General features: G+C 42.0%; 1 protein-coding gene across 4 annotated transcripts in view; it reads left to right on the top strand.

Moving 5' to 3' along the window:
* IFT81 (intraflagellar transport 81) overlaps nt 1-26,980 on the top strand; it is a 141,454-nt gene that overhangs the window by 32,430 nt on the left and 82,044 nt on the right. For all 4 annotated transcript variants that reach the window (XM_001363920.4, XM_056821771.1, XM_056821769.1 and 1 more), the window contains exon 2: nt 23,397-23,477. The gene's annotated coding sequence lies outside the window, so the exon portion shown is untranslated. The remainder of the gene's footprint in view (nt 1-23,396; nt 23,478-26,980) is intronic.

The following is a 26,980-nucleotide window of genomic DNA, read 5'->3' as shown; positions in this document are numbered from 1 at the left end:
AGATATTTCCAATCACATTTTGATCTGGTTTGGGCAGGGTATGGGAGTGTTGTGGGCCACCAGCTGCATGTTTGACATCTCTATCTTATAATATTTAGCCTGCCAGGACATCCCATGTTAATGCTAATCAAGTGATCCATTGGCACCAGTTCCTGCTAGTTCTTTGTTTTTTAAACCCTTATCTTCCCTCTTAGAATTGATACTATGCTTTAGTTCCAAGGCAGAAGAGTGGTAAGGGCTAGGCAACTGGGGGTTAAGTGACTTGCCCAGGGTCACATCGCTATGAAGTATCTGAGGTCAAATTTGAACACAGGACCTCCCATCTCCAAGCATGGCTGTCTATACACTGAACCACTTAGCTGCTCCAATCCTTGTTATTTCTTAAACAAAACATGTCATCTCCCAACTCCAGGTATTTTTTTTTAGAACCCTCTCCCTCCTCCCCTCTTCCTCCTGGCTTCCATCATTCCATTCAAATCCCAATTAAAATCCTACTTCTACAGGAAACCTTCCTCAATTCCCCTCAATGCAGTGCCTTCCTTCTCTTAATTATTTCCTCTTTATCCTATATGTAGCTTGCTTTGTATATATTTACATATTGTCTCCCCCATTAGACTGCAAGCACCTTGAGGGTAGGGACCATTCTTTGTTTCATTTTGTATTCCCCACAGCTTACTATTCTTCTTCTTCTCATTTTACAGATGGGGAAACTGAGGTAAAGAGTGGTTAAGGCACTTGCCTAAACTCATACAGATTCCCCATTCCTAGCCCAGCATTCTTAATCACTTATTGTGACATCTAGTGATCCCTGTAGTTATATAGTTATGGTTCCAGTAGTGGGTGCCAGGAAGTCAGAGACCACAGTGTCCAAGACAGGTCCCTATCCACAGTCATGGAATCCTAGACCTTAGAGGCCATCAAGTCCAATCTTATTTCACATATGAGGAAACCAAGTCACCAACAGACTTGACCAAGGTCACATAGGTAGTAAAAGTAGACAGAAACAGAATCTGAACCCAGGTCTTCTGATTACAAAGTGATACAAACCATGGGCAGCTGGATAGCTCAGTGGATTGAGCCAGGCCTAGAGACGAGAGGTCCTGGGTTCAAATCTGGCCTCAGACACTTCCCAGCTGTGTGACCCTGGACAAGTCACTTGACCCCCATTGCCTAGCCCTTACCACTCTTCTGCCTTGGAGCCAATACACAGTATTGACTCCGAGAAGGAAGGTAAGGGTTTAAAAAAAAAAGTGATACAAACCACTGTGAGGTGAATGAATGAACAACGGTCTTTTTAAAATTATTTTTATTTCTTTGGGCACAGTAAGGAGTGCAGGGTCTTGCACAAGTCTGCCTTCCAGAAATATTAGTCAGTGGAACTTCCACCAAAGCTTGACAAACTTCCCAAAAAATGTTCTCTGTGTGTCTCCGCCCTCCCCTCCCTCTCTCCTGAGCGCCCTGCCTAGAGGCAGGATTAATGAGTCTCTCTTAGACTCAGGATTGAGCCTCCTTGCTGCTCTGGTTAGAGCCAGGGGATAAATTAAGGTGGGAAAGCTAACAGTGACAGCTCACTGAATGTTTCTTGAAAGTGTCATAGATTTTTTTCCCTTCTTCTTTCTTGGGTGCTTCTTACTCCGCCCTCTCAGGGGATCCAGGGTTGGGAGACTGTGTCAAATGAAGGCTTTTCAAGTCAGAGCTCCAGTTGGGAGAGGACAGAAACAAAGAGAAAGTGAAAAAGTCAGAGACAACGGGAGGAGGAGGGATATAAAGGCGGGCAGAGACAGAGACAAAGACAGAGATGAGGAAAAACAGAGAGGGGGCTAGAGGGAGACAGAAGGAGACAGAGATGGAGGGAAGGAGACAGAGGGGGAAGGGAGAGGGAGAGAGGGACGATGGGAGGAAAAAAGGAAAAAGAGGGAGGAAGGGAGAGGAAGACAGAAGGAGGGATACAAAGACAAGCAGAGACAGAGACAAAGACAGAGATGAGGAAAAACAGAGAGGGGGCTAGAGGGAGACAGAAGGAGACAGAGATGGAGGGAGGGAGACAGAGGGGGAAGGGAGAGGGAGAGAGGGATGATGGGAGAAAAAGAGTAAAAAGAAGGAGGAAGAGAGAGAGAGACAGAGGGAGGGAGACAAAGACAGAGATGAGAAGATACAGAGGGTGGGTAGAGGGAGATAGACGGAGACAGAGACAGAGGAAGGGAGGCAGACAGAGAGGGAAGGGAGAGGGAGAGAGGGATGATGGGAGGAAAAGAGGAAAAAGAGGGAGAAAGGGAGATGGAGACAGAGAAAGAGAGATAGAGGGAGGGAGGGAGACCGAGGGGGAAAGGAGAGGGAGGCAGACAATGGGAGGAAGAGAGGAAGGAAGGAAGAGGGAGAAAGGGAGATGGAGACAGAGATTGGGATATAAAGGCGAGCAGAGAAAGAGACAAAGACAGAGATGAGGAGATACAGAAAGGGGGTAGAGGGAGATAGAAGGAGACTGAGACAGAGGAAGGGAGGTAGACCACGAGGGTGGGGGGGGAGAGAAAGAGACAGAGAGGTATACAAAGCCAAACAGAGACAAGGAGACATGGGGCAAGGCAGGGCAGGGAGGGAGTTAGAGGGAGACAGAGGGACGAGGAGGAGGGAGACGGAGACCTGGAGGGATACTAAGACAAGCAGAGACAGAGACAAAGACTGAGATGAGGAGACTTGGGGCGGGGCATTGAGGGAGATTTAAGGAGACAGAAACAGAGGAAGGGAGGGAGACAAAGGGGAAAGGGAGAGGAAGGGAGACAGAAACAATCAGACAGAGATGAGAGTGAAGCAGATAAGCAGCCTTGATTATGTCTATAATAACTCACACATATCCTACTTTAAGTTGGACTAAACACCCTGGGAGGAGAGTAGTTCTAGAATTCTTATTCCTCATTTCCAGGGCAGTGTTGCCAGAGCAAGAGGGTTTGCTTTTGGGAAGTTGCAGAAGTTCTTTCAGTCAATCAATTATCCAGCATTTATTTAGCATCTACAATACACCTGGCATGAGGTGCTAAGAGCTACAATCTAAAGAGCAAAGGAAGTAGTCCCCCTCCTCAAGAAGTTAACTTTCTGATGTGGCAGTATGAAGTTGTGAACTGAGCACTGGACTTGGAATCAGAAAGATTTGGGTTCAAATCCTGCCTCAGATACTTGCCAGCTGTGTGACTGAGCAAGTCACTTATATTCTCTGTCTCAGTTTTATCATCTGTAAAATGAGGAGTTTGGACTCAGTTGGGCTCAAAGGCTCTTCTTTCCAGCTCTAAATCTGTGATCCTCTGTACACATATGGAGATCTGCAAAATGGATAGAAGCTAGTTTTTGAAGAGAGGGCATTAGCAGCTGGGAATCTCAGGAAAGACTTCCTGTACACTTAAGGTGGATTTTGAGGGAAACTATAGGTTCCCAGGTGCAATTAGGTGGCTCAATGGTTAGAACATCAAGCCAAAAGTCAAAACGACATCTCTAAAGTTCAAATCTGGCTGCAGATATTTCCTAGACACTGGGCAAGTCACTTCACTCTATCTGCCTCAAGTTCCTTATCTGGAAAATGAGCTAGAGAAGGAAATGGCAAGCCACTCCAGTATTTTTGCCAAGAAAACCCCCAATGGGGTTATGAAATGTCATACATTTCCTAGTTGTGTGACCCTGGGCAAGTCACTTAACCCTGTTTGGCTCATTTTATTCATCTGTCAAATGAGCTGGAGAAGGAAATGGCAAGCCACAGCAGTAACTGCCAAGAAAACCCCTAAGGAGATTATGAAGAGTTGGACACAACTGAAAAATGGCTAAAAAGGAATTCCAAGAGGCAGCAGAAGGGAGGAGAGACAGAGAGATGGAGAGAGAGAGACAGAGAGATGGAGAGAGAGAGAGAGAGAGAGAGAGAGAGAGAGACAGAGACAGAGACAGAGACAGAGACAGAGACAGAGACAGAGACAGAGACAGAGACAGAGACAGAGAGACAGAGACAGAGAGAGAGGGACAGAGAGAGAGAGAGAGAAGGAGAGAGTGAGAGAGAGAGAGGCAGAGAGAGAGAGAGAGAGGGAGAGGGAGAGACAGAGAGAGAGAGAGGAGAGAGAGAGACAGAGAGAGAGAGAGAGAGAGAGAGAGAGCGCAAAAGAGCAAAGCAGGACTGTGTGGCTGAACCATAATGGGTATGAAGGAGACTACTCTGTAAGAAAACTGGAACAGGAAGGGAGCAGGTTGTGAAAAGCTTTAAATGTTAGACATATCCAAGAGATATTGGAGCTTATGGAGTGGGGTAGTGGTCAGACCTGTATTTGGGGGAAATCTCTTGTTGCTGAGTAGAGATGGATTCGAGCTGGCTTGAGGAAGGGGGATCATATTGCGATATCCCAGGCAAAAGGTGACGGGGGCCTGAGCTAGGATGGTGGTCCCATTGGAAAAAGAATACAAGAGATCCGGGTGGAGGTAGAACTAGCAAAACTAAACAGCTCCGTAGCTAAGTAGAGTGAGAATGAGGACTTGAGGACATCAAGGCTTGAACCTGGAAGAATAGTGGCTTCCTTAACAGAAAAAGGGAATTTCGGAATGGGAGAAAGTTAGGGAGGAAAAGATATGAAGTTCTGTTTAGGGTATGTTGAGTTTGAAATGCACATTTTTAAGTGGCGCAGTGGATAGAGAGCCAGGACTAGAGTCAGGAGGACCTGGGTTCAAATTTGGCCTTAGACACATCTTAGAGGTGTGACTTTGGGCAAGTCACTTTGCCTAGTCCTTGTTCTGCCTTGGAACTGATGCTCAGAAGGCAAGGGTTTAAAAAGGGAAAAAAAGAAAAGAAATTTCTCCATACTTTTAAAGAAACTTTTCAGAAACCAAGACAAAATTGCATTCATCAAGATTAAGCAGAGGTTCAGAGTTAGGTAACATTGACTCACCAGGTAGAATAATAGCAATTTAAAATGTAAGAGCATCTTGGGAAATCATTTTCCTAAACCATTCAATCCTGTCAAAGGTAGAAAGGTAATGAATGGCCTTAATTAGATTCCAAGTCTGGTTTCAATTCTAATCCAGTTTCTTTTTTCTTTTTTTTCCTAAATCTTTAACCTCCTGTCTTAGAATCTATACCAATTATCCATCTCAAAACACTAGAGTGGTAAGGGCCAGACAACTGAGGTTAAGTGACTTGCCCAGGGTCACGTTGCTAGGAAGTATCTGAGGGCAGATTTGAACTCAGGCCTGACTCTCTATCCATTGAGTCATCTAGCTGCCTTTTCAATTCTAATCCATTTCCCAAGAATTTAAACTAAAATCTACAGTCCTCAGAAGAGACTAGGTTGTGACTTGGAGGAGGGGGCAACTGTGGGGAAAAAATGCTATGGCACAGTTTTCCAAGAAGTTGAAGTACTTATAAGGTTTTCTTCATTCAGGTTTTTCTTTTTTAAATGTCTTTATTTTTTCCCCCTAAAACCCTTACCTTCTGTCTTAGAACTGTTATAATAGGAATTTGGTGGGGAATAAACAAGAGGGAAACATATAAAAATCCACATTTCTTGGTTGGAAAGGAGAGGAAGGAAAAGAGGTTAGGAGAATTATTACAAGTTATCTAAAACTCTAATTTCTTGTAAATCTATCTTAACCTGTCTCATTCTAAGCTAAACAGTAATTTCCCCAATAACCAAGAATCACAAGTGGAGTCCAATCAAATGGGCCTGGATCTGCAATTGATAACTTCAAAACAGGTCCAGTGGAGAAGCGTGTCCTCAATTTTCTGTTCAAGCTGCCAGCAGCCAGTTCAAAAGATTCCTCTCTTTAGCTGGTATCAGGAAAAGCAGAAACCTGTTTTTCAAACCTCCAACCTCAGGTCCTTCCAGGAGAGAACTGCCAAGACAGTTGGGACTTTAGAACCTTTCCCCAGATCTTGACCCTTGGGCTCCCTTGTGACTATCAGTCACATGCTCCCATCAGTCACTCTGACCTATGCATTACACAGTTCTTCAGCATATGTCCTCTCCTTATCACAGAACTGATATCTATAGGGTAAGGTCTAGGCAATGGGGGTTAAGTGACTTGCCCAGGGCCACACAGCTGGGAAGTGTCTAAAGCTACATTTGAACCCACAACCTCCCATTTCAAGGCCTGACTCTATTCATTGAGCCACCTAGCTACTCCCAAACATGCTAAACTTTATTTTTTTATTGCATAAGAATTTTATTTTTAAGTGCTTTGTAAACCTTAAAACACTATATAAATGGTCATTATGATTCGTGGAGCTGTCATTTTACCCATAGGATCAAATACAAAATCTTTGGTTTGGCATTCAGTGCCCTCCATAACTAGTACCAACCTATCTTTGCACTCTTGATATATTGTACCTTCCAGTCAATGTGGATCACTAGCTAATATCTCTCCTCCCGATGCCTTTGTGAATGTCATCCCCAAGTCTTGAACTGGGTCTCCTTCACATCTTTGCTTTTTCAAATTCTCTTCATTTAAGATTCAGCTCAGATGTTTCCTCTTCACTTCTCGTCTCTGGGCTTGAGCATCCTCCTCTGGAAAATGAGCAAGCTGGATAAGCTGATCTCTAGGGAACCCTCGGAACTCAAAATCTTATGAGCCTTTGATTCTACTTAAGCCTTCCCTGATCCCCCCAGCCAGAAGCTCTCCTTTCATCCCAGTCTCTCATCCCTCTTTGCCCTCTCCTAGCGACTAAATCATTTTATAATTTGCATTGTAGGCCTCCAGAGGGACTAGAGGGCCAGTCTTGGATTCAAGAGAATTTAGGTTAGATAGAGCTTTCCTCTGACATCTCCTGGCAGGATGACCCTGTAAAATTGAGATTTGAACTCTGGACTCCATTCCCCAGGAGTCCTTGCTAGCTCCCAGAATGCCCTCTAATCTCACTGAATTCTCACCTGAGACGAGAACAAAATTTTATTTAAAGGGTCTTCCCCATAGGCGGGGCTCTCTCTCTCTCTCTCTCTTTTGGACTTCCGTTTTGGAGCAGACTTGGCTCTTTACATTATGTAGGTGAGGTCTTGTCTAGGCCTCTGTGGCCTAGGCACCACATTTTCCTTATCCTGTATTTTCTTTTAATCCTTAATCTCTAATAAACCTCTAAAAATATAATACTCTTTGTAGAGAGAAACTAATTTCTACCTGCCTCAGTCTCCCCTAAATTTTAACTGTTACAACCCCTAGAAAACTCTCTGACTCTGAGTTATATGGCTCTTGCTAAGCTGAACATTCAAAGATGTGAATGTTAAAACTGTAAATGCCAAAAACTGTAAAGGTTTTGGCCAAACTGTAAAGATAATTTTAGTGTTGGATGCCCAACAATAGGAAAGAAATCCCAGTTCTAGGCAATATCTATTATAAACATTATATGTAACATATATTGTAATATAGTATAAATATAAGTACACATACAATAATAGCTAACATTTATTAAAAGCTTATTAGTTTAACAAAATAATAATCATTCATAATAATAGCTAGGATTTATATACTGCTTCGGGGTTTAAAAAGTGCTTGAAAAATATTATCTCAAAAAAATAAATATATTATCTCATTTTCTCCTAATATCAACCTTGGAAGACAGGTGCTACAATTATTCCAATTTTTTGTTAACCTCTACTTTCTGTCTTAGAACAACTCTAAGATAGAAGGGCAAGGGCTAGGTAAATGGGATCAAGTGACTTGGCCAGAGTTAGCCAGCTAGGAACTATCTGAAGCCAGATTCAAACCCTGGTCTTTCCAGCTCCAGTCCTGGTGCTCTATCTACTGTGCCACCTAGTTGCCCCTGATTATTCCATTTTTACAAATGAGGAAGCTATGGTTAAGTGACTTGGCCAGGGTCACAAAGCCAATACGAAGCTGAGGTCAAATTTGAACTCAGGTCTTCCTGACTCCAAGTCCAGAGGTCTATTCATTCAACCACCTAGTTGTACATATGCATACATATGTATGTATGTGTATGTAATAATGTATGCAGGCATGTATCTGCATATATAGTATACACATGTATATATGTATATAAAATGAGGGAGAGAGTTAGAAAGTTGTTGTTCAGTCATTTGGGGTTTCTTGGCAAGAATACAAAAGTGGTTTGCCATTTCCTTCGGCAGGTCATTTTACAGATGAGGAAACTGAGGCAAACAGGATTAAGGGAATACACATATTATATATATATATATATATATATATGCACGTATATATAGTACATTTGGGCAAATCCTCTCTAGAGGTCTCATGGAAGGACAATGCTGAGAATCATCCAATGAGAGGACCTCAATGGGTTGCCATCTCTTCTTCCACTGGAAGACAGAATGCTCAAAGGAATAGAATTTTCAGACTATCCAAGTATCAAAAGCTCCTACTTACATTGTAGCGTTGGTGCCATCCTTCTAGGCAAAGGCTTTATCATTTTGCACCTTTGTATCTCCAGGGCTTCAAACTGTACCCCATCCATCATTTGACAGTAGTTGGCTTTCTATAGTCCTTTCAGGTCTGTCTATTAGACCTCTTCGACCCTCACAACAAGTCCAAGAAATGGATCCCCCTTTTACTGATGGGACATCCCGTGCTCTAAGAGATTACGTGTTTTGCCCTTGACCATACAGCTAGAAGGAGCAAGATTTTTATCCTTCCAGATATCTGAACTCACTATCTCACATCCATTCAGAGTAGTAGGTTAGGTCCCCAGAGTGGCTGACAATGCCTTCCTTCAGAGTTCCAGCCCCAGGACCTGGGGTTGGTTTTTAATGCTGTTTTTCCTTTCTTTTCATTTTTTCTAAAGACTTTATTTTTTTACTGAGTTTATTTTTTAATTTTTATTTTCAGTTCCAATTTTTTTCCCAGTCCTCTAGCCCTCTCCCACCCATTGAGGAGGCAAGAAATAAAAGACCCATATACATATTGTAAAAGTTAAATTAATATACAATAACTCCAAATATTATCTTTTATAAATTTTATTAATAATCACTAGAAGTAAAGGAATAAAAAGGTAATTATCTAACAAAATAAAACCCTGTGCCCAAACTAATCTACCTGCTCCACCAGAGCCCCAACAGGAAGGAAAGAGGAAGCTAGGCAGAAAAAGGGAGAATTTATATCCTGCCTACATCAGTACATAACAACAGGAGGAGAGTGGGATGTTGGGTAATGTAGTCAAAGTACAAGATGTCTAATTACACAATATGAAGTCATATAAAACATATTTCCACATTAACCATGTCACAAACAAAAGAAGCAAGAAAAACTAAGAAAGAGGGAAAACATCTACTTCAATCTGTATTGTGAGTCCGTCAGTTCTCTCTCTGGAGATGGATGACATTTTTCATCATGAGTTCTTTTGGGATTGTCTTGGATCATTGGATTGATCAAAATTGCCAAGTCTTTCACAATTGATTATTCTATAATACTGACGTTACTGTATATGCTGTTCTCGGTTCTTCTCTCTTCACTTTGCATCAGTTCATGAGTTTCCCCAGTTTTTCTGAAATCATCCCTTTTGTCATTTCTTACAGAACAATAGTATTCCATCACAACCATATACCAAAACTTGTTCAACCATTCCCCGACTGATGAGCATAATCTCAGTTCTAATTCTTTGCCAACCCCAAAAGATCTGCTATTACTATTTTTGTATCTATGGGTCCTTTTCCCTTTTATTTGATTTCCTTGGGGTATAGACCTAGGACTGGTATTGCTGTGTCAATGAATATGCACAGTTTTATAGCCCTTTGAGCATGGTTCAAGTTCTCCAAAATGGTTGAACTAGTTCACAGCTCCACCAACAGTGCATCAGTGTTCCTATTCTCCCATATCCCCTACAGCATTTTTTATTTTCCTTTTCTGTAATCTTACTAACCTGACAGGTATGAGTGATACCTCAAAGCTGTTTTAATTTGCATTTCTCTAATTATTAATAATTTGGAGCATTTTTCATATGACTATGGATAGCTTTGATTTCTTCTTCTGAAAACTGCCTATTCATATCCTTTGATCATTTATCGATTGAGGAATGGTTCTTAATTTTTTTTAATTTGGCTGAGTTCTTAGGGGGCAGCTGGGTGGCCCAGTAGATTGAGAGCCAGGCCTAGAGACAGGAGGTCTCTGTTTGCCTCAGTTTCTTCATCTGTAAAATGACCTGGAGAAGGAAATAGCAAACTGCTCTAGTATCTTTTCCAAGAAAACTCCAAATGGGGTCATAAAGAATGAATGAAAATTACATGACTGAAAAATGACTGAACAACAAATTTATTGAGGGTAGGGGGAGTGGGAAACGCAGCATATGGGAGGAATCAAGAAAGACTTCATGTAAAAACAACTGCTTGATCATATGGGTCAATGGGGATACGATTGGGGATAGAGACTCTAAATGATCACCCTAGTGAAAATATCAATGATATGGAAATAGGTCTTGATCAATGACACATGTAAAACCCAATGGAATTGCTTGTTGGCTATGGGAGGGGAGTGGGAAGAAGGGAAGGTAAGAACATGAATCATGTAACCATGGAAAAATATTCTAAATTAATTAAATTAAAAATTTTAAATTAAAAAAAGGACTTAAAAAAAGAAAGACTTCATGGAGAAGATGTCACTTGACCTGAGTTGTTTTTTTTAAACCCTTACCTTCCATCTTGGAATCAATACTGTGTATTGGTTCCAAAGGCATAAGAGTAGTGAGGGTTAGACAATGGGGGTTAAGTGACTTGTCCAGGGTCACACAGCTGGGAAGCATCTGAGGACAGATTTGAACCTAGGACCTCCCCTCTCTAGGCCTGGCTCTCATTCCACTGAGCTACCCAGCTTCCCCCTTGATATGAGTTTTGAAGCATTTGAAGGACATGAGGAAATCTAAGGTTTAATTCTTAATTTTATTCTTATATTCAGAATTTCTTTGATCGTCATTACAACAATTTAGTAGCATTGAGGTACTACTCTCCCATTTTACTTATGAGGAAACTGATTCCGAGACAGGTTGAGTGATTTGTCCATAATCACATAGCCCATAAATATCAGAATAAGAATTCAAAGCCTGGTGGTCTTCCTACTCCAGGTTGTTCTCTCCACAACATTCTCTCTGCCCTTTGGTCCCATTTGGAACCTTCACTTAGGGAATTTCCTTGCAGCAGAAATCTTTACCTGGATGACCCATTACTTGGATGTTGAAGATGTAGCAGAAAGAATTCCTGTCCAAATATCATATTGAACCAGATGATAAATGAGATCTTCTCCCCCTGGAACTAGTATGGAACCCTGGAAAGACCACTGGCTCTGGAACCCAGAGGACCTGAGCTCAAATCCCATCTCTGATGTTTACTAATTGTGTGGCATTGGGCCAATCGCTTCCACGTGCCTCAGTTTCCTCATCTGTAAAATTAAAGGGTTGGATCAATGGCCTTTAAAGCCCAGATCCATGATTCTCTAAGACTCAGATTTCTGTGGGCGATGTAAGAGATGACAATTATCCTATGAGAAGGGAAAACCTGTTCAACCACTTGGAAAAAACGCCACAGTAACAAGGCAAGATCCAAACAGAGATGAATGAAGAGAGTTACCATCTTCACAGTTTCCCCTTCTTTTTCCGTCTCCTCTAACACCCACCCTTCTCAGAAGGGAGCGTTGTGATATCACGCTCTGCCAGCAGGGGGCAGACGCACACCAAACTCATTCCACTATATGGAACAGTGTCTCCCAGAGCCCTAGCTCAAGCCTTATTTTAGATCAGCGCACTCATCCCTTTGCTATTTATGCTCTGACCTTAGACAACAGCGCTGGGTTGCCTACATAGGTATATATAGTGTTGTTGGGTGTTGGGGGGGGGTTAAAGCACCCTTCCTTTTTTTCACGACATCCCTCTAAGGCAAGTAATAACAATAATAATAATAATAATAATAGCTAGCATTTATATAGCACCAACTGTGTACCAGCTGCTTTACAAATATTATTTCATTATCCCTACAACAATCCCGGGAGGTGGGTGTTACAGTGTCCTAAGTATCCCCATTTTATAGTTGAAGAAACTGAGGCAAGGAGAGGTTAAATGACTTGTCCTTATTTCCATCAAAATCCAAACCTTATTAGTATAAGCCCAGGGGGTGGGGGTGGGGGTCTTTCTAACAGGCTCCAATTAAATCCAGACTAGATGCCAGATTAGTAAGTAATTATTTTAAACAAAAATGCTCATTTGATCCTCACAACTCTACAAAGTGCTTTGATAATTCCTATTTTACACTTGGGGAAACTGAGGCCAACCAGGTTAAATGACTTGTCCAGGGTCACACAGCTAGAAAGTGTCCGAGGCTAGATTTGAACTTGGGAAGAAGTTTTCCTGACTTCAGACCACTTTAGTTGAGTGCACTCATCCCTTTTCTATTTATGATCTTTATAATAATAGATATTTTATACCTATATTTATATCTATATATAGGACTTTATAATTATAGATATAATGATATATCTATTGAATATAATCTATATACATCTATATATAATAGAATGATAATAACAATAGTAGTAGTAGTCTCTAGCATTTATTTATAAAGCACTTACTATGTGCCAGGCACTGTGCTAATCAATCAATTATCGATCCAGAAACATTTTAAGCACCTACTATGTGTTATATCAGTAGGGCACCACATGGTGCTAAAATGCCAAATATACAGATGTCCCCTCCCTCAAGGAGCTCACAGTCTAATGGGGCAGACAACATGGAAACAGCTATGTACAAGAAAGACAAAGACAGAACAAATCTTAGCAGGAAGGCAATCGTCTTAAGAGGGATGGTGAAAGATTAAGATTCAGGCTGAGACTTGAAGGACATTGGGGAAGCACTTGAACCCACAACCTCTCCTGCCAAACTCTGTCTTCATTCCATTGCTGCTCACTAGTTATAAGCTCTGGTTTAATGTGTTTAGGTTTAGCAGGCAGAAACACAGCTTGTGTTTATCGGAAGAAAGACAAGGTAAATAAAGGTAGTAGCAGAGAAAGCTGGGACCTGGAGTCTGCAAGACCCAAGTTCAAATCCAGCCTCACTTATTGGCTGTGTGACCCTGGGCAAGTCACTTAACTCTGTTTGCCTATGTTTCCTCATCTATCAAATGCACTGTAGAAAGAAATGGCAAGCTAGCTGTGTGACCCTGGATAAATCACTTCACCCTATTTGCCTCAGTTTCCTCATCTGTCAAATGAACTGAAGTAGGAAATGGCAAGCACAGTGTGTGGCCCTGGGCAAATGAATTCACCCTATTTGCCTCAGTTTCCTCATATGTCAAATGCATCGGAGAAAGAAACGGCAAAGTAACTGTGTGACCCTGGGCAAGTCACTTAACCGTGTTTGCCTCAGTTTCTTCATCTAGTGAGGGGGAGAAGGAAATGGCAAACCACTCCAATGTCTTTACTGAGAAAATCCCAAATGAGATCAGAAAGAGTCAGTCAGGACAGAAACTGAACAACAAAATAGCGAAAAGAATAGGTGTTTTATGATCAGGAGAGATTTAGATTTGCCTCTTGCTGCCATGACAGTGTGGCCCCAGACAAGTCACTTCACTTTTCTAATCCTCACTTTCTTGTGGTTTCAGTCATATCTGACTCTTCATGACCCCTCTGGAGATTTTCTCAGTAAAAATACTGGAGTAGTTTGCAATTTCTTCTCCATCTCATTTTGATAGGTGGGGAAACTGAGGCAAATAGGGTTAAACAACTTGCCCAGGGTCACACAGCTAAGAAGTGTCTATGGCTAGATTTGAACTCAGGTCTTGATGATTTTAGGCTTGGCACTCTATCCACTGCTCCACCTCAATGCCCAAATCCTCAGTTCTTCACCTATAAAATAAGAAGTGTAATACCTATCCTACAGAACTGTTGTGAGAATCCAGTACAATAATGTACATACAATGCTTTGCAATCCTTAACTGTAAGAGTTAAAATGACTGAGGCCATAAACTGTAGTGATTAAAATAGTGGAAGATATAAATTGTTGTAGATAAAAGAGTGGATGAGTAAATTGTGACCGCAGAAAATATGTTTTCACTACAGTGTCTTGTTTTTTAATCAATATATAAGGCGGTCACCAGGGAAATATTCCCAATTATGAAATATACCCAAGTCAACTGGGTTTTATAGATATTTTAATTAATAACACAATGAGGAATTAAAGAAAGAGAGAAAGAGTAAGAAAGGAATAAGTATGAAGGGTCTTAAGCCAACATGGTCTAGACCTGAGTCTTAAGAGAGAGATCAGTCAGTCCTTAATCACTCACCACAAGATCTGTCCAAGCAAGAATTCAGAGGGACAGAGTCTCCTCAGAGGGAGTTCCAGCCAGAGTCAGTCTCCTTCAGACTGTCTTCAGAACCTCCTTAGAGACTCTTCAAGAGACTCCTCCTCTTAGGAGACTGTCATCTCCTTATATAGGGAATTTTCTTCTATGTCACCTCCCCTAAGTCCTTATATCTACCAATCACAGTAGATGTTTTTCAAAGGACAGACCATTCTTAGTTCACACCTGAGTAGACTAAACTTTTGAGTAATTCACACCTGAGTAGACTAGAATCTCTGAGTAAGTTCTCACCTCTTTGCTCCTTGTAAGTTCACAAGTTGCCTGACCTTTATAGGTACTTAGCACCCTTTTGTATTATATCCAAAAATAGGCTCAGCCTAAGAACTTTTTGTCTTACTATAAGTATGGGTTTGAGTACTTTTCATTGTTCAGAAAGGAGTTTACAACTTTGTCTTCCCCTAAGGCATGCTTAAGTATGGTGAAGTAGAGTTCTCACATTCCTGATCTAAGTTACTTTCACTGCCCAAATGGGAAATGGTCCCAATGCGGAATTTTTAAGGTTCACATAACCTTCATCTAGGACTGGTGATTGAATATATGATTTCATTGATTATAACCTCTGTTTGCCTCAGTTTCCTCAACTGTAAAATGGGGATAGTTATAACACTACAACTATCTATCATTCTATCCATCCATCCATCCATCCATCCATCTATCTATCATCTCTCTCTCCCTCTCTCTCTCCCTCTCTTCTCTCTCTCTCTCTCTCTCTCTCTCTCTCTCTCTGTCTCTCTCTCTCTCTCTCTCTGTCTCTGTCTCTGTCTCTCTCTCTCTCTGTCTCTGTCTCGGTGTCTCTCTCTCTCTCTCTCTCTCTCTCTCTCTCTCTCTCTCTCTCTCTCTCTCTCTCTCTCTCTCTCTCTCTCTCTTTGTCTCTCTCTCACCTACCTCCCAGGATTGCTGTAGGGATAAAATGAATTAATATTTGTAAAGCAACTGGTACATGGTTGGTGCTATATAAATGCACACCCATCTGGGGAAGCTATTTTCTCTTCCATTGCAGCTCAACTCCTTCTCTTCAATTTGTAGTCTTAGAAGATGGTCTAGGACACTAAGAAGCTAAATCACAGTCAGTGGTGAATCAGAGGTAGGACATGAACTCAGGACCTCATGGCTGCAACCCCACTGCTACCCCTATCAAATTCATATAAGGTCAACCTTACAGATAAGCCTCAGATGGTGTATGTAAATAGCTTCTTCTATATTATTTCTCCTCAGCTAGCCTTTGTTTGGCTTGCCCTCCTCCTCCCTGCCTTAGATGACCCCGTCATACTCTCTGTGACCTAGCCAGCTTGAGCTACAAACTGCCCCCACGGTGTCCTACCCTCTCTTGTCCCTAAGTAGTTACACAAGGCCATTCCTCTTGCTTTCTCACCTCTGCCAGAGGAAAACATTCTGTTCCTTTAGGGCCCAAAGTGGAAAGCCAGGAGGAACAAAAGATCAGAGAGGGAAAGCCAGAACCAAATGAGGAAACTGAGGCCCTCAGAGCAGAGGTTGTGCCTTTATAGTAGCAGAGGATCATTGAGTTGGAGTTAAAAGGAACCAAAGGGCCATCAAGTCCAAGTCTTTCATTTTACAGATGAGGAAACTGAGGCCCAGGGAAGTTAAACGACGTGCCTAAGTGGCTTGTAAGTGTCCAAGATACAATTCAAATCCGTGTCTTCCTAACTCCAAATTCTCTTCCTCTTCATATTTTCCTAGAGTACATTGCCCCCCCTCCTTCCTTTGGCCCCCCACTTTGTCAGACACAACCTTGTAATACGCTCATCAATGTTAGTCAATAAATATTTATTAAAGTGCCCCCTGACTCCCAAAATGGGCCATTGGGTCATTCTAAAACTACAGAGAAGGTTGTTCAGAAGGAAACACCAACAGGACAGTTTGGGAAATAATGGGTAGAATTTCTTCCATATTGTTTTGTAGAAGGCAAGTAGTCTGAAATGGAGATTCAAGGTCCCAAGTAAAATCCCCTCTTTGGGCTCTGTTTTATGTGTGCACATGCTCTCTTGGCCGGGAGGGGGCGTTTAAACTTAGAATTTAAATGGTTTTCCAGAAATAGCCCCCAGGCACTCAGGAAATATTTCTCAGGGGCCAAGCATGATACTAAGTGCCTAGGATACAAAGAAAGAGAGGAATGGGTTAAGGATGAGACTCTCTGCTCTATGCTTTTGTGTGGATCTGTGGTCACATTTGTCACAGAGGGATGCACGTACACACACACACACACACACACACACACACACACACAGTCACCTATTGTAGGAGAACCTCATAGACTATGTTTTACAACTTCAAAAACAAACAAAATGTGTGGATGTGACCCATAGAGATGGGTCAGATAATATAATATAATATAATATAATATAATATAATATAATATAATATAATATAATATAATATAATATAATATAATATAATATAATATAATATAATATAATGTAATATAATATAATATAATGTAATGTAATGTAATATAATATAATATAATATGATATGATATGATATGATATAATATGATATGATATAATATAATATAATATAATATAATATAATATAATATAATATAATATAATATAATATAATATAATATAATATAATATAATATAATATGTGGCGTGATGTGATGTGATGTGATATAACATAATGTAATATAACATGGCATGGCATGACAAAATATTATATAATACTATATGATATGATATAACAATACAACACAATAGAGCAGAATACAATATAACATCATATATAATATAGCATAACAAAACATAATATATGATACCATATGCTATCAGATGATATGATATAGCATACTAGTATAATGTAATTAATGTAATAACATGTTATACAGTAAAATATGAGATATGAGAAGGTATGTAATATGCAATGATATTATATGTAATATGATAGAATAATATAATATGATATGGAATGATATAGTACAATGCAACACAATATGATATAATATGGTATTGTAAATGTAATAATATATAATGATACAGTAAAACATGAGATATGTGATATAAGATGATATTGTATAACACGAAATGATAGAATAATATGATATGATACAACATGGTATAATATAATTTTATATAGTATAGCATAATATAATAAGCTTACATTCTGATGAGGGGAGAGGTAAAAACAAGTACATATAAAAATTCTATAGCAGAAATATAAAGTTGTTAATAAATAGACTCACACACACAAGTAATTAGATTCAGAGTTGTTTGGGAAAGAGAGATCTAGTGCAAATCAAGAAAGGCTTCTTCATGCAGAAGATGGTGCCTGAGCTGCATCTTAACAAATGAGAAGAACTCTGTGAGAGGTATGGAAGGATGGAGTGCATTCCAGGCATGGGGAAGAACTGGTTTCAAGTCCTACTTCTGATACATACTGGCTTTGTTATAACCAGGGTAAGTCACAACAATAAACATGTATTAAACTCCTACCATGAGCAGAGAGATAAAGAGATGCATGGTGGTTGTAGTAATAGACTATAGCCCATTACTAAGATCTTATCCTTCTCATTTGCTACCGATGGGATCTTGAGTCTCAGTCTCTCTGAAGCACCTGGAGGGTGGCAAGGTGCACAAAGTGCTGGTTTGGAGTCAGGAAGACCTGAGTTCAAATCCAGCCTCAGATATTTACCAGCTATTGTGATTGTGGGCATGTCATTTAAATTCTACTGGCCTCAGTTTCCTCATCTGTAAAATGGGGATTGTCATAGAACCTATCTCCTTGGGTTAGAAGGATGAAATTTATAAAGTGCTTAGCACTTAGCTTGGCACATGGTAGGTGTTTAATAAATGTTTATTTCCTTTCCTCCCTCCCTCCTTTTCATACTTCCTCCCTCCCTCCATCCCTCTTTTGTTTCCTTCTTTCCTTCCCTTCCTTTCTCTCTTCCCTTCTCCTTCCTTTCTCTCCTTCCTTCCTTCTTCTGACATTGCCAGCACCAACCAGTTGATCTCTCTAACTTAAATCTCTCCCCTCTCCAGTTCACCCTCCAATCAGCTGCCATATTGGTCTTGCTAATATTCAGCTCTAACCCTGTTACCACCTCCACATTGCCCCCAACTCTACCCCCATTTAATCAATTCCAGTGACTCCCTATTACCTGCAGCATTAACCAGAAAATCCTTTGTTGAGCTCTTAAAGCCCTCACCACCACACTTCCTCCCACCCTCCTCTTTTCCATATGTTCCATGAGCCAATAACACTATCCTTCTTGTTTCTGAAACAAGACATTCCATCTCCTGACATTTAGCTGGCTATCTTCCCTGTCCTGGAATTCTTTCTCTCCTAATCTCCATCTCTGAGATTCTCTTCACTTCCTTCAGATCTCAATTGGAACACACTATCTTCTCACCTCCATCTCTCCCAAACCCTAGTTTTCTTTAAGGCTCAGCTCCAGCATCACCCCTCCATGAAGTTTTCCTTAACTCTTCCATCTGCTAATATTATCCCTTTCAAAACCACCTTGTATTTACCTACTAATTCACGGACAATGGTTGCTCAACAAGCATTTATTAGCATGTTCTATGTACCAGGCATTGTGCTAAGTATGAGATAGGAAGAAACACAAAAATATGGTCCCTGCCCTCTTGGAGCTCAGGGTCCAAGGGAGGAGACAACATCCACACAACTACACAGACACAATATTTACAATGTAAATGGAAGCTCATCTTGGGAGTTGTAAAAATTAAAATTAATCTACAATAATTTATAATATTATATTTTAAGATATTTATTAATAATCATTAGAAATAAAGGAATAAAAAGGTAACAAAATAAAACCACATGCTTATGGCTAATCTACCTGTTCAAAAACCACAGTTGCCAACAGGAAGCAAAGAGCAAGACCAGGAACCCTACCCAATATATACCCCTGTCTACATCAGCACTTAATGACAGGAAGTCAGTGGGCTCCTGGGAAATGTAGTTTTTAGGGTAACAAATTTCCAATTACATAGAGTGGAGGGGAATAAAGAGCCAGGGAGGTGGGGGGTAGGGGGGGATGTTGAGTCAAGCCTTGAGGGAAGCTGAGAATGCTAAAGTGAGGGAGGGACCAGGGCATTCCCAGCATGGCGTCGGCCAGGGAACAGAAGTAAAGTTAAAGGGCTTTAAAAGCCAAACAGAGGGCAGTTAAGTCACAGCGTGGGCAGAGAGCCACGAGAAGACCCGGGTTCAAATTTGACCTTAGATACTTCGTAGCTGTGTGACCCTGGGCAAGTCACTTTACCCTCATTGCCCTTCTGTCATACAGTTGTTACTAAGAGAGGATGTAAGGGTTTATCTTATCCCCAAAGTTGGAATCTTTGGGTTTATCCAACACTAGATTGCTGAGGTCATTTACCCCTCATCTATTTCACTGTTGCACCCTTCTGTTTCTTAGCCAGTATCAGATTGTTTTGATGATCATACAGTTGAAGATCTGGTACCTCTAAGGCCACCAGGATGTAAGGATTTAAAGGGAGAAGAAAAAAGACAAACAGAAGGGTTTTTATTTGATCCTAGAGGTAGTAGGGAGTTACTGGAGATTATTGAGTACGAGGAGGTCAGATCTATTGATCCAGGAAATTCACTTTAGCCAATACTTGAAGGATGGATTATACTATAGAGAGATTTAAGGCAAGGGGACTGCCTGGAAAGCTGGTGAGAAGGAAGGAGAGAATTTGGAACTCAGATTTTTAAAAAGAATGTTAAAGATTGTTTATGTAATTGGGGGAAAATATTTAAACAAAAAATTAAAATCTAACTTATTTCCCTTTGCTAATTCAGCCAAGATTTTAGTTTTACCCTTTTTTGTGTGTGTGTCATGGTGAAGCCCGTGGATTCCTTCTCAGAATAATGCTTCTACATGTATAAAATTCAATATATAGGATTACAAAGACATTTATGCCGAAAGTTTTCCAAATCTATTTTTTAAACCCTATATTTAGATACTTCCTAAAGGTGTGACCCTGGACAAGTCACTTTACCCCCATCACCTAGTCTTTATTGCTCTTCTGCCTTAGAACCAATACACAGTTCTGATTCTAAGATGGAAGGGAAGGGTTTAAAAAATAAAATAAAATAAAATAAAATAAAATAAAATAAAATAAAGTAAAATAAAATAAAATAAAATAAAGTAAAGTAAAGTAAAATAAAATAAAATAAAATAAAATAAAATAAAATAAAATAAAATAAAAAGACCCAATGGTCACATGCCCGGGTTAAGAACCCTCGCCTTAGACCGTGGCAGGTATTAGAACTGAGCTGCCATTCCTTTGAAGGAGACAAATGCGGACGGTCATACTCTGTGTCTCCCAGAGTCAGACAGGCTACTGGGACAGGGGATGGTGGTGACCTCAGGAGGCCCCTGGCCGATGATGACAGCTCACACCTGTGGTGTCGCAGTTTTGAACCCTGATTCCCCCCTCTCCACCCCCGATTGTCTTATCAGCATGTGACATCCCAAAGTGGCCAGGACAGGGAACGGGGTGCAAAGAATGCAGCCTGGACAAAAATAGCCCTGCCACACATTCCCTTGGCAGACCCTGACCCCCTTCCCTGTCGCTGAGCCTTGTTCCTGCCACCACCAGAGGATTCAAATGTAGAAAGTCAGCAAATTGGAGTGGGAATCTGCAAAGGCAGACACACACGTACACACGCGCGCACACACACACACACACACACACACACACACACACAGAGTCAGAGGAGAAGAGAGGAGGAGAAATGTGGCCTTATATGGATGGGAACGTGCACAGATTGTACATGGTGATGGCTCGCTTCGGAGAGCAGCAGAGGTCAGATACCAGACAGAAGGAAGAAATTAAACACGGGATGGAGCATGTTCCCCAGCCCTGGAAACGGGTCTGATTTCCCCGAGATCCCTCCAGAAGGCAGGCTGGTTTTCCTTTTCTGTGCAGCCTAGCAGGAAGGAGGCACTTAAGTCCCTCTGCTTGATTTCCAAAGCTGTCTTGCAAAAGATCTGGATCCCCAGCCTCTGTTCCTTCCCCATTGAGGCAGGAACACCTCCCAGCTCCTGTCAGGGCACTGATGCCTGGCCCTAGAGGGTACTGTGGGAGGTGGAGCAATGGTTAGAGCACTTGGCACCCAGCTTCGAGCACAATGCCTGGCGCACAGTAGGTGCTTAATAAACGCTTGTTGGCTTCATACGGAGCAAAAGTAGAGGAAGTGGGTGCAATAAAGTGGAAGCAGCATTGGCCCAGATGGAGTCAGAAGTCGCCAGTTCAAATCACATTTCTTTTCCCCCTTGCCAAGAAATGTTATTTCTCTGGGCCCCGGTCCCTCATCCATAAAATGACAGTGGCTGAAAGGGAGGGTTGTTCTTTTTCCAGGTATGGGTTGGGCTCAGTAGCTAGCCTTCGAGGCTCTCAGAAGTGAGCGGGAATTGATCCACGGCAAACTGATAAGTTGTGATCAGTTTGAGTACTGAGTATATCTTTGACTCTCACATCCACTCTGTAAGGAAGGTGGGATAAAGTTATTGCCCCCATGGGACAGATAAAGAAACTGGGGCCCAAGAGATCAAAGATTCGAATCCAAGACTCTCCTGAGCATGCTTCCTACTACATCATCCTGCCTCACCGTTTTTCTTAGTCTGTAAAATGGAGCCCCAATGTGAAAAATCTGTCCATTAAATAGTATACCAATTTAATTAATTAATAATAAACAAATCCATTAGATAAATAAACAAAGACTCTAACTCTGTGCCAGGTATTGTCCTTAAGGGAAATATACAAAGAATGACATCATCCCTGCACTCAAGGAGCTCATGTTCTATTGTTTCTAGAAGCCTCACAATTCTCATCATTGTTGGGAATCTCGAACTCAACCCACATTTTCTTTCTTTTTTTAAAATCCTTATCTTCCATCTTGGAATCAACACTATGTAATGGTTCTAAGGCAGAAGAGTGGTATGGGCTAAGCAATGGAGGTTAAGTGACTTGCCCAGAGTCACACAGCTAAGAAGGGTTTGAGACCAGATTGGAACCCAGAACCTCCCACCTCTAGGCCTGACTCTCCATCCACTGAGCCACCCAGCTGCACCCCTCAACCCACATTTTCAGAAGGAAGCTTTGTATCATAGTTACCTTCATGCCCCTCAGGGTTCACCAGAGTACCTTATATGACTGGACCATGAAAAGAATTTAGAAGATATGGAGACAGAGAACTAAGTTCAAGTCCCCACTTTGATACTTGGCTGCCTAGGAGACCATAGCTTAGTTAATTCCTCTCTCTGTGCCTCAGTTTCCCCATCTATAAAATAAGGAATTTGGGCCTCTAACATGGGGACTTTCAGTTCTAAATCTGTGATTTGGGGCACAAAACTCTGGATATTAAACTTGGAATCTGGCGCCTACCTCAGATACTTCCTACATAAGCAAGACCTCAGTTTCTCCATCTGTAAAATGTAGATAATAGCCACTCTTGCACTCTCCACATCACAGGATTTTTCTAAGCAAAGGGCTCTGCAAACCTTAGGATGCTGGGTAGTGAAAGCTGGCGGTGGAGCCAGGAGAACATGGATTCTGCAGCATCCTGGCTGTGTGACCTTAGACAACCTCTGGGAGCCCTGGGTTTAAGATGGTAACTTTCAGAGAAGGTGCTACCTGCATTGGTAAAGGGTGGTTCCTCACCTGGGAGCTCCCAAAGTCACTGAAATGACAAGGCCATCGTTATCTCCAAGGTGCCATAGAAACATGAATCATTATCACTGTTATAACAGACATTTAATAAATATTTGCTCAGTCAAAGACCAGGAGTTGGTGCAAGGGGAAATCCTCCTGCATGAAGGGCATGGCGACTTAAGTCCATCTTGGCCCTGTTCTGTTTCCTCCCCATCATCCCTTGTCTTACACAATCTCTGGCTTCTCAGCAGCGCAGAAAGCAGCCTCAAAGTCAGTACACTTACATACTCCCCCTGAAAGCTATAAATACACCAAACCCTCAGCAAGGGGAAAAAAGGACTTGAAAGCCTGCTGAAGTCAAATTATTTGGTTTCTTTATTTTCTCCCACAAATGGCAAAGACTTTTTCTCTTCCTCCTTTGTCTGTTCTATTCCAGGTGCTTTCCTAGGCTGGGAGGAGGACGGGGGTTAAGCACCTGAGCTGGTGACGATTGAGTCAGCCCACCAGGAGGAAAGAAGTAAGTCTGTGCGCCTGGGGAGTCAGGGGAGGCAGCCACATCCATGGTCCATGGGAAGCCTGGCCTTCCTGCCATGTACAAAGGAAAAGTTTCATCAGAAGCCTGGATTATAGTCAGCCTAGATGAAAGAATGTCAGTGCTGGGACTGGCCCGAGAAGAAGGGATGTCTGATCTAGTCTAAACATCTCACCTTCAAGTTAGCAGTCAATCAATAAACATTTATTAAGTGTAGCTCAGTGGAGCAGTGGATAGAACAGCAGGCTTGGAGTCAGAAAGACTCATCTTTGTGAATTCAAATCTGGTCTCAGATACTTCCTAGCTGTGTGGTCTTGGACAAGTCATTTTATTCTGTTTGCCTTAGTTTCCTCATCTGTCAAATGAATTGGAGAAGGAAATGGCAAATCAATTCAGTATCTTTGTCAAGAAAACCCCAAATGGGGTCAGGTCAACAAAATGTGCCAGGCACTGTGCTAAGCACTGGGAGTATAAACACACAAAAAAAAGATAGTTCCTGTCCCTGTCCTCAAGGAGCTTATACTCCAGTGATGGTGAACCTATGGCACGGGTGCCAAAGATGGCACACTGAGTGCACTCTGTAGGCATACAGCTGTCCTCCCCACCCCACACTCCCAGAATTTGTTACTAGAAAGGCAGCTGCTCCCCTCCCCCTCTCTACACTAGCTGAAGACATTCCTCACTTCACCCACCCTTCCACCCAGCAGCCCTCTAGGGGTGCTTCCTCCATCCCCTGTGTGGGGTAAGGGAGTGGGTAAGGTGCACAGGCACTCATAGAGGTGAGGGGCACAACAGTTGGGGGGGGGCAGGCACAGTTCTCCATCTCTAAAAGGTTTGCCATCACTGTTATACTGGATATATATATATACTGGATATATAAAGGAATTTGGGAAAAGAGGTTGGGGGAACAGTAGCTGGGGCATAGTAGAGAAGTCCCAAAGAAGTGCAGTTAAATGGGAAATGAGGCTTAGAGAGGAGAGGACTTCTACTCAAGGTCACAAAGCAAGCTGCTTTCTCTCCTGACTCCCACCTCTGAGTCAGTGGCACAGTTAGTGCTGAGACTGGATTCAGGAAATCCTAAATTCAAATACAGGCTTAGCTACTTCCTAGCTATGTGACCCTGGGCAAACCATTTCATTTCTGACTCCCTCCATTTCCTCAACTGTAAAAACAGGGATACCTACTTCCCATGGTTATCATAGGGATCATATGAAATATTTGTAAAGCTCTTAGCACACAACCTAGCACATCATAAGCTTAGTAAGCTCTCTCCCCTCCCCCCAGTCTCTCTCTCCCCCTCCTTTGTCCCTACTCTCTCTGTGTGTCTCTCCTCTTTTTGTCTCTCTCTCCTCTCTGTCTCTCTGTCTGTCTGTCTGTCTCTCTCTCTCCTCTATCTCTGTCTCTCTCTCCTCTCTTTGTCTCTTCTTTGTCTCTGTCTTCCTTTCTCTCCTCTTTGTCTCTGCCTCTCTCTCTCTCTCTCTCTCTTCTTTTTGTCTCTGTCCCTCTCTGTCTCTCTCCCTCCCACTCTCTCCCTCTCTCTTCCTTCTATCTCTCTCCCTGCCTTGTCTCTGTCTCTCTCTCCTCTCTTTGCCTCTCTCTCTCTCTCTCCCCTCTCTTTGTCTCTGTCTCTCTTCCTCTCTGTCTTTCTTCCTTTCTCTCCTCTTTGTCTCTGCCTCTCTCTCTCTGTCTCTCTCTCTCCCTCCCTCTCTCTCCCTCTTTCTCTCTCTCTCTTCCTTCTATCTCTCCCCCCTTTGTCTCTGTCTCTCTTCCTCTCTGTCTTTCTTCCTTTCTCTCCTCTTTGTCTCTGCCTCTCTCTCTCTCTGTCCCTCTGTCACTCTCCCTCCCTCTCTCTCCCTCTTTCTCTCTCTCTTCCTTCTATCTCTCCCCGCTTTGTCTCTGTCTCTCCCTCCTCTCTCCCTCTCCCTCTCCCTCTCCCTCTTCCTCTCTGTCTTTCTTTCCCCCTCTCCTTCCCCCTCCCCCACACCTTTCCAGCTCTGAGCTCTGCCCCTACTGTCTCTGTGCAGTAGAACAGAGCTTCTCTGTCTAACCCATTAGACACATTCTCATTAAAGCCCCTGGAACACGAATCTATCTGCTGCCTGTCACATACCCTGGATTACCATTTGCTTTTTCAGGAAGCCCACACTGTAAGTCAACACATTTGCAAAGGCCATTTATCATGGCTGCTGAATATTATGTGGATATTAATTTAAAGCTGGGGCTACCCAGAAAACTCTCCTTCCTTCCCTTTCAAAGGTGAATTTTTCATTTTTAAATAATCCCAATGGCAGGAGCACTAACTGGCACAGATAGCAGAAAGCTTTGCTTCCCAGATCTTCCCTGGGGCTGGTTTTCCTTTTTCCAGGGTCAAAGGAATGTGAAATGGAAGTGGGCAATGTGATCCCAGCTCCAGCCTGGATAAAATCTTTTGTCCTGACATTCCCTGAATAGTTGTATGCAGTCTGGAATATCTCAGGGTAAAGATGAAAGATCTGAATTTAAAACCAAAATGCAGCATGGGCCTTGACTTCACTGGCACCCAAGCAGGTGAATTCAGGTTTGGAAGCCTTAAGAAATGAACTCAGGAGGCAGCTGGGTAGCTCAGTAGATTGGAGAACCAGGCCTAGAGACGTGAGGTCCTGGGTTCAAATCCGGCCTCAGCCACTTCCTAGCTGTGTGACCCTGGGCAAGTCACTTGACTCCCATTGCCTAGCCCTTACCACTCTTTTGCCTTGGAGCCAATACACAGTTTTGGTAAGGTAAGGGTTTAAAAAAAAAAAAGAAATGAGCTCAAGGGCAGTTAGATGGCTCAGTGGATAGAGAGCCAGGCCTGGAGTTGGGAGATCCTGGGTTCAAATGTGACCTCAGATACTTTCTAGCAGTGTGATCCTGGGCAAAACACTTAATTCCCATTGCCTAGCTCTTACTCCTCTTCTGCATTGGAATCAATATTTAGTATTTATTCTAAGACATAAGGCAAGAATTTTTTTTTAAGAAAAGAAAAGAAATGGAGAGTTCAAGGGCAGGTAGGAGTACAATGGAGATAGTACCAGCCTGGAGTTGGGAGGTCCTGGGTTCAAATGTGGTCTCAGATATTTCCTAGCTGTGTGACCCTGGGCAAGTCACTTAACGCCTTTGCTGCTCTTTTGTCTTAGAATTGATACTAAGACAGGAGTTAAGGGTTTAAAAAAAAAAAGAAAATAAATTGGGAGTTCTCCAATGGGTACATTTCAAATTTCTGGAGAGCTGGGATGGACTTTGTACTTCCTTCTGACCATGCCTGGCAGACAAGAGGATCATCGCTGATGTAGTCATAGGATCACAAATTTTGAGTCAGAAGGGACCTCAGAGACCATCTAAGTCAATCCAACCATTTTCAAGATGAGAAATTCAGTCCCAGAGAGGGAAAATAACTTGTTCAATATCACAAAGGTTACAAGTAGCAGTCAGGATTTGAATTCAGATCCTCAGACTCCAGAGGAAGTACT

Source organism: Monodelphis domestica, chromosome 3 (assembly GCF_027887165.1).
Source record: "Monodelphis domestica isolate mMonDom1 chromosome 3, mMonDom1.pri, whole genome shotgun sequence".
Taxonomy (NCBI): domain Eukaryota; kingdom Metazoa; phylum Chordata; class Mammalia; order Didelphimorphia; family Didelphidae; genus Monodelphis; species Monodelphis domestica.
Note: the sequence above shows the minus strand (reverse complement) of the source record. Positions and strands in the feature narration are given on the sequence as shown.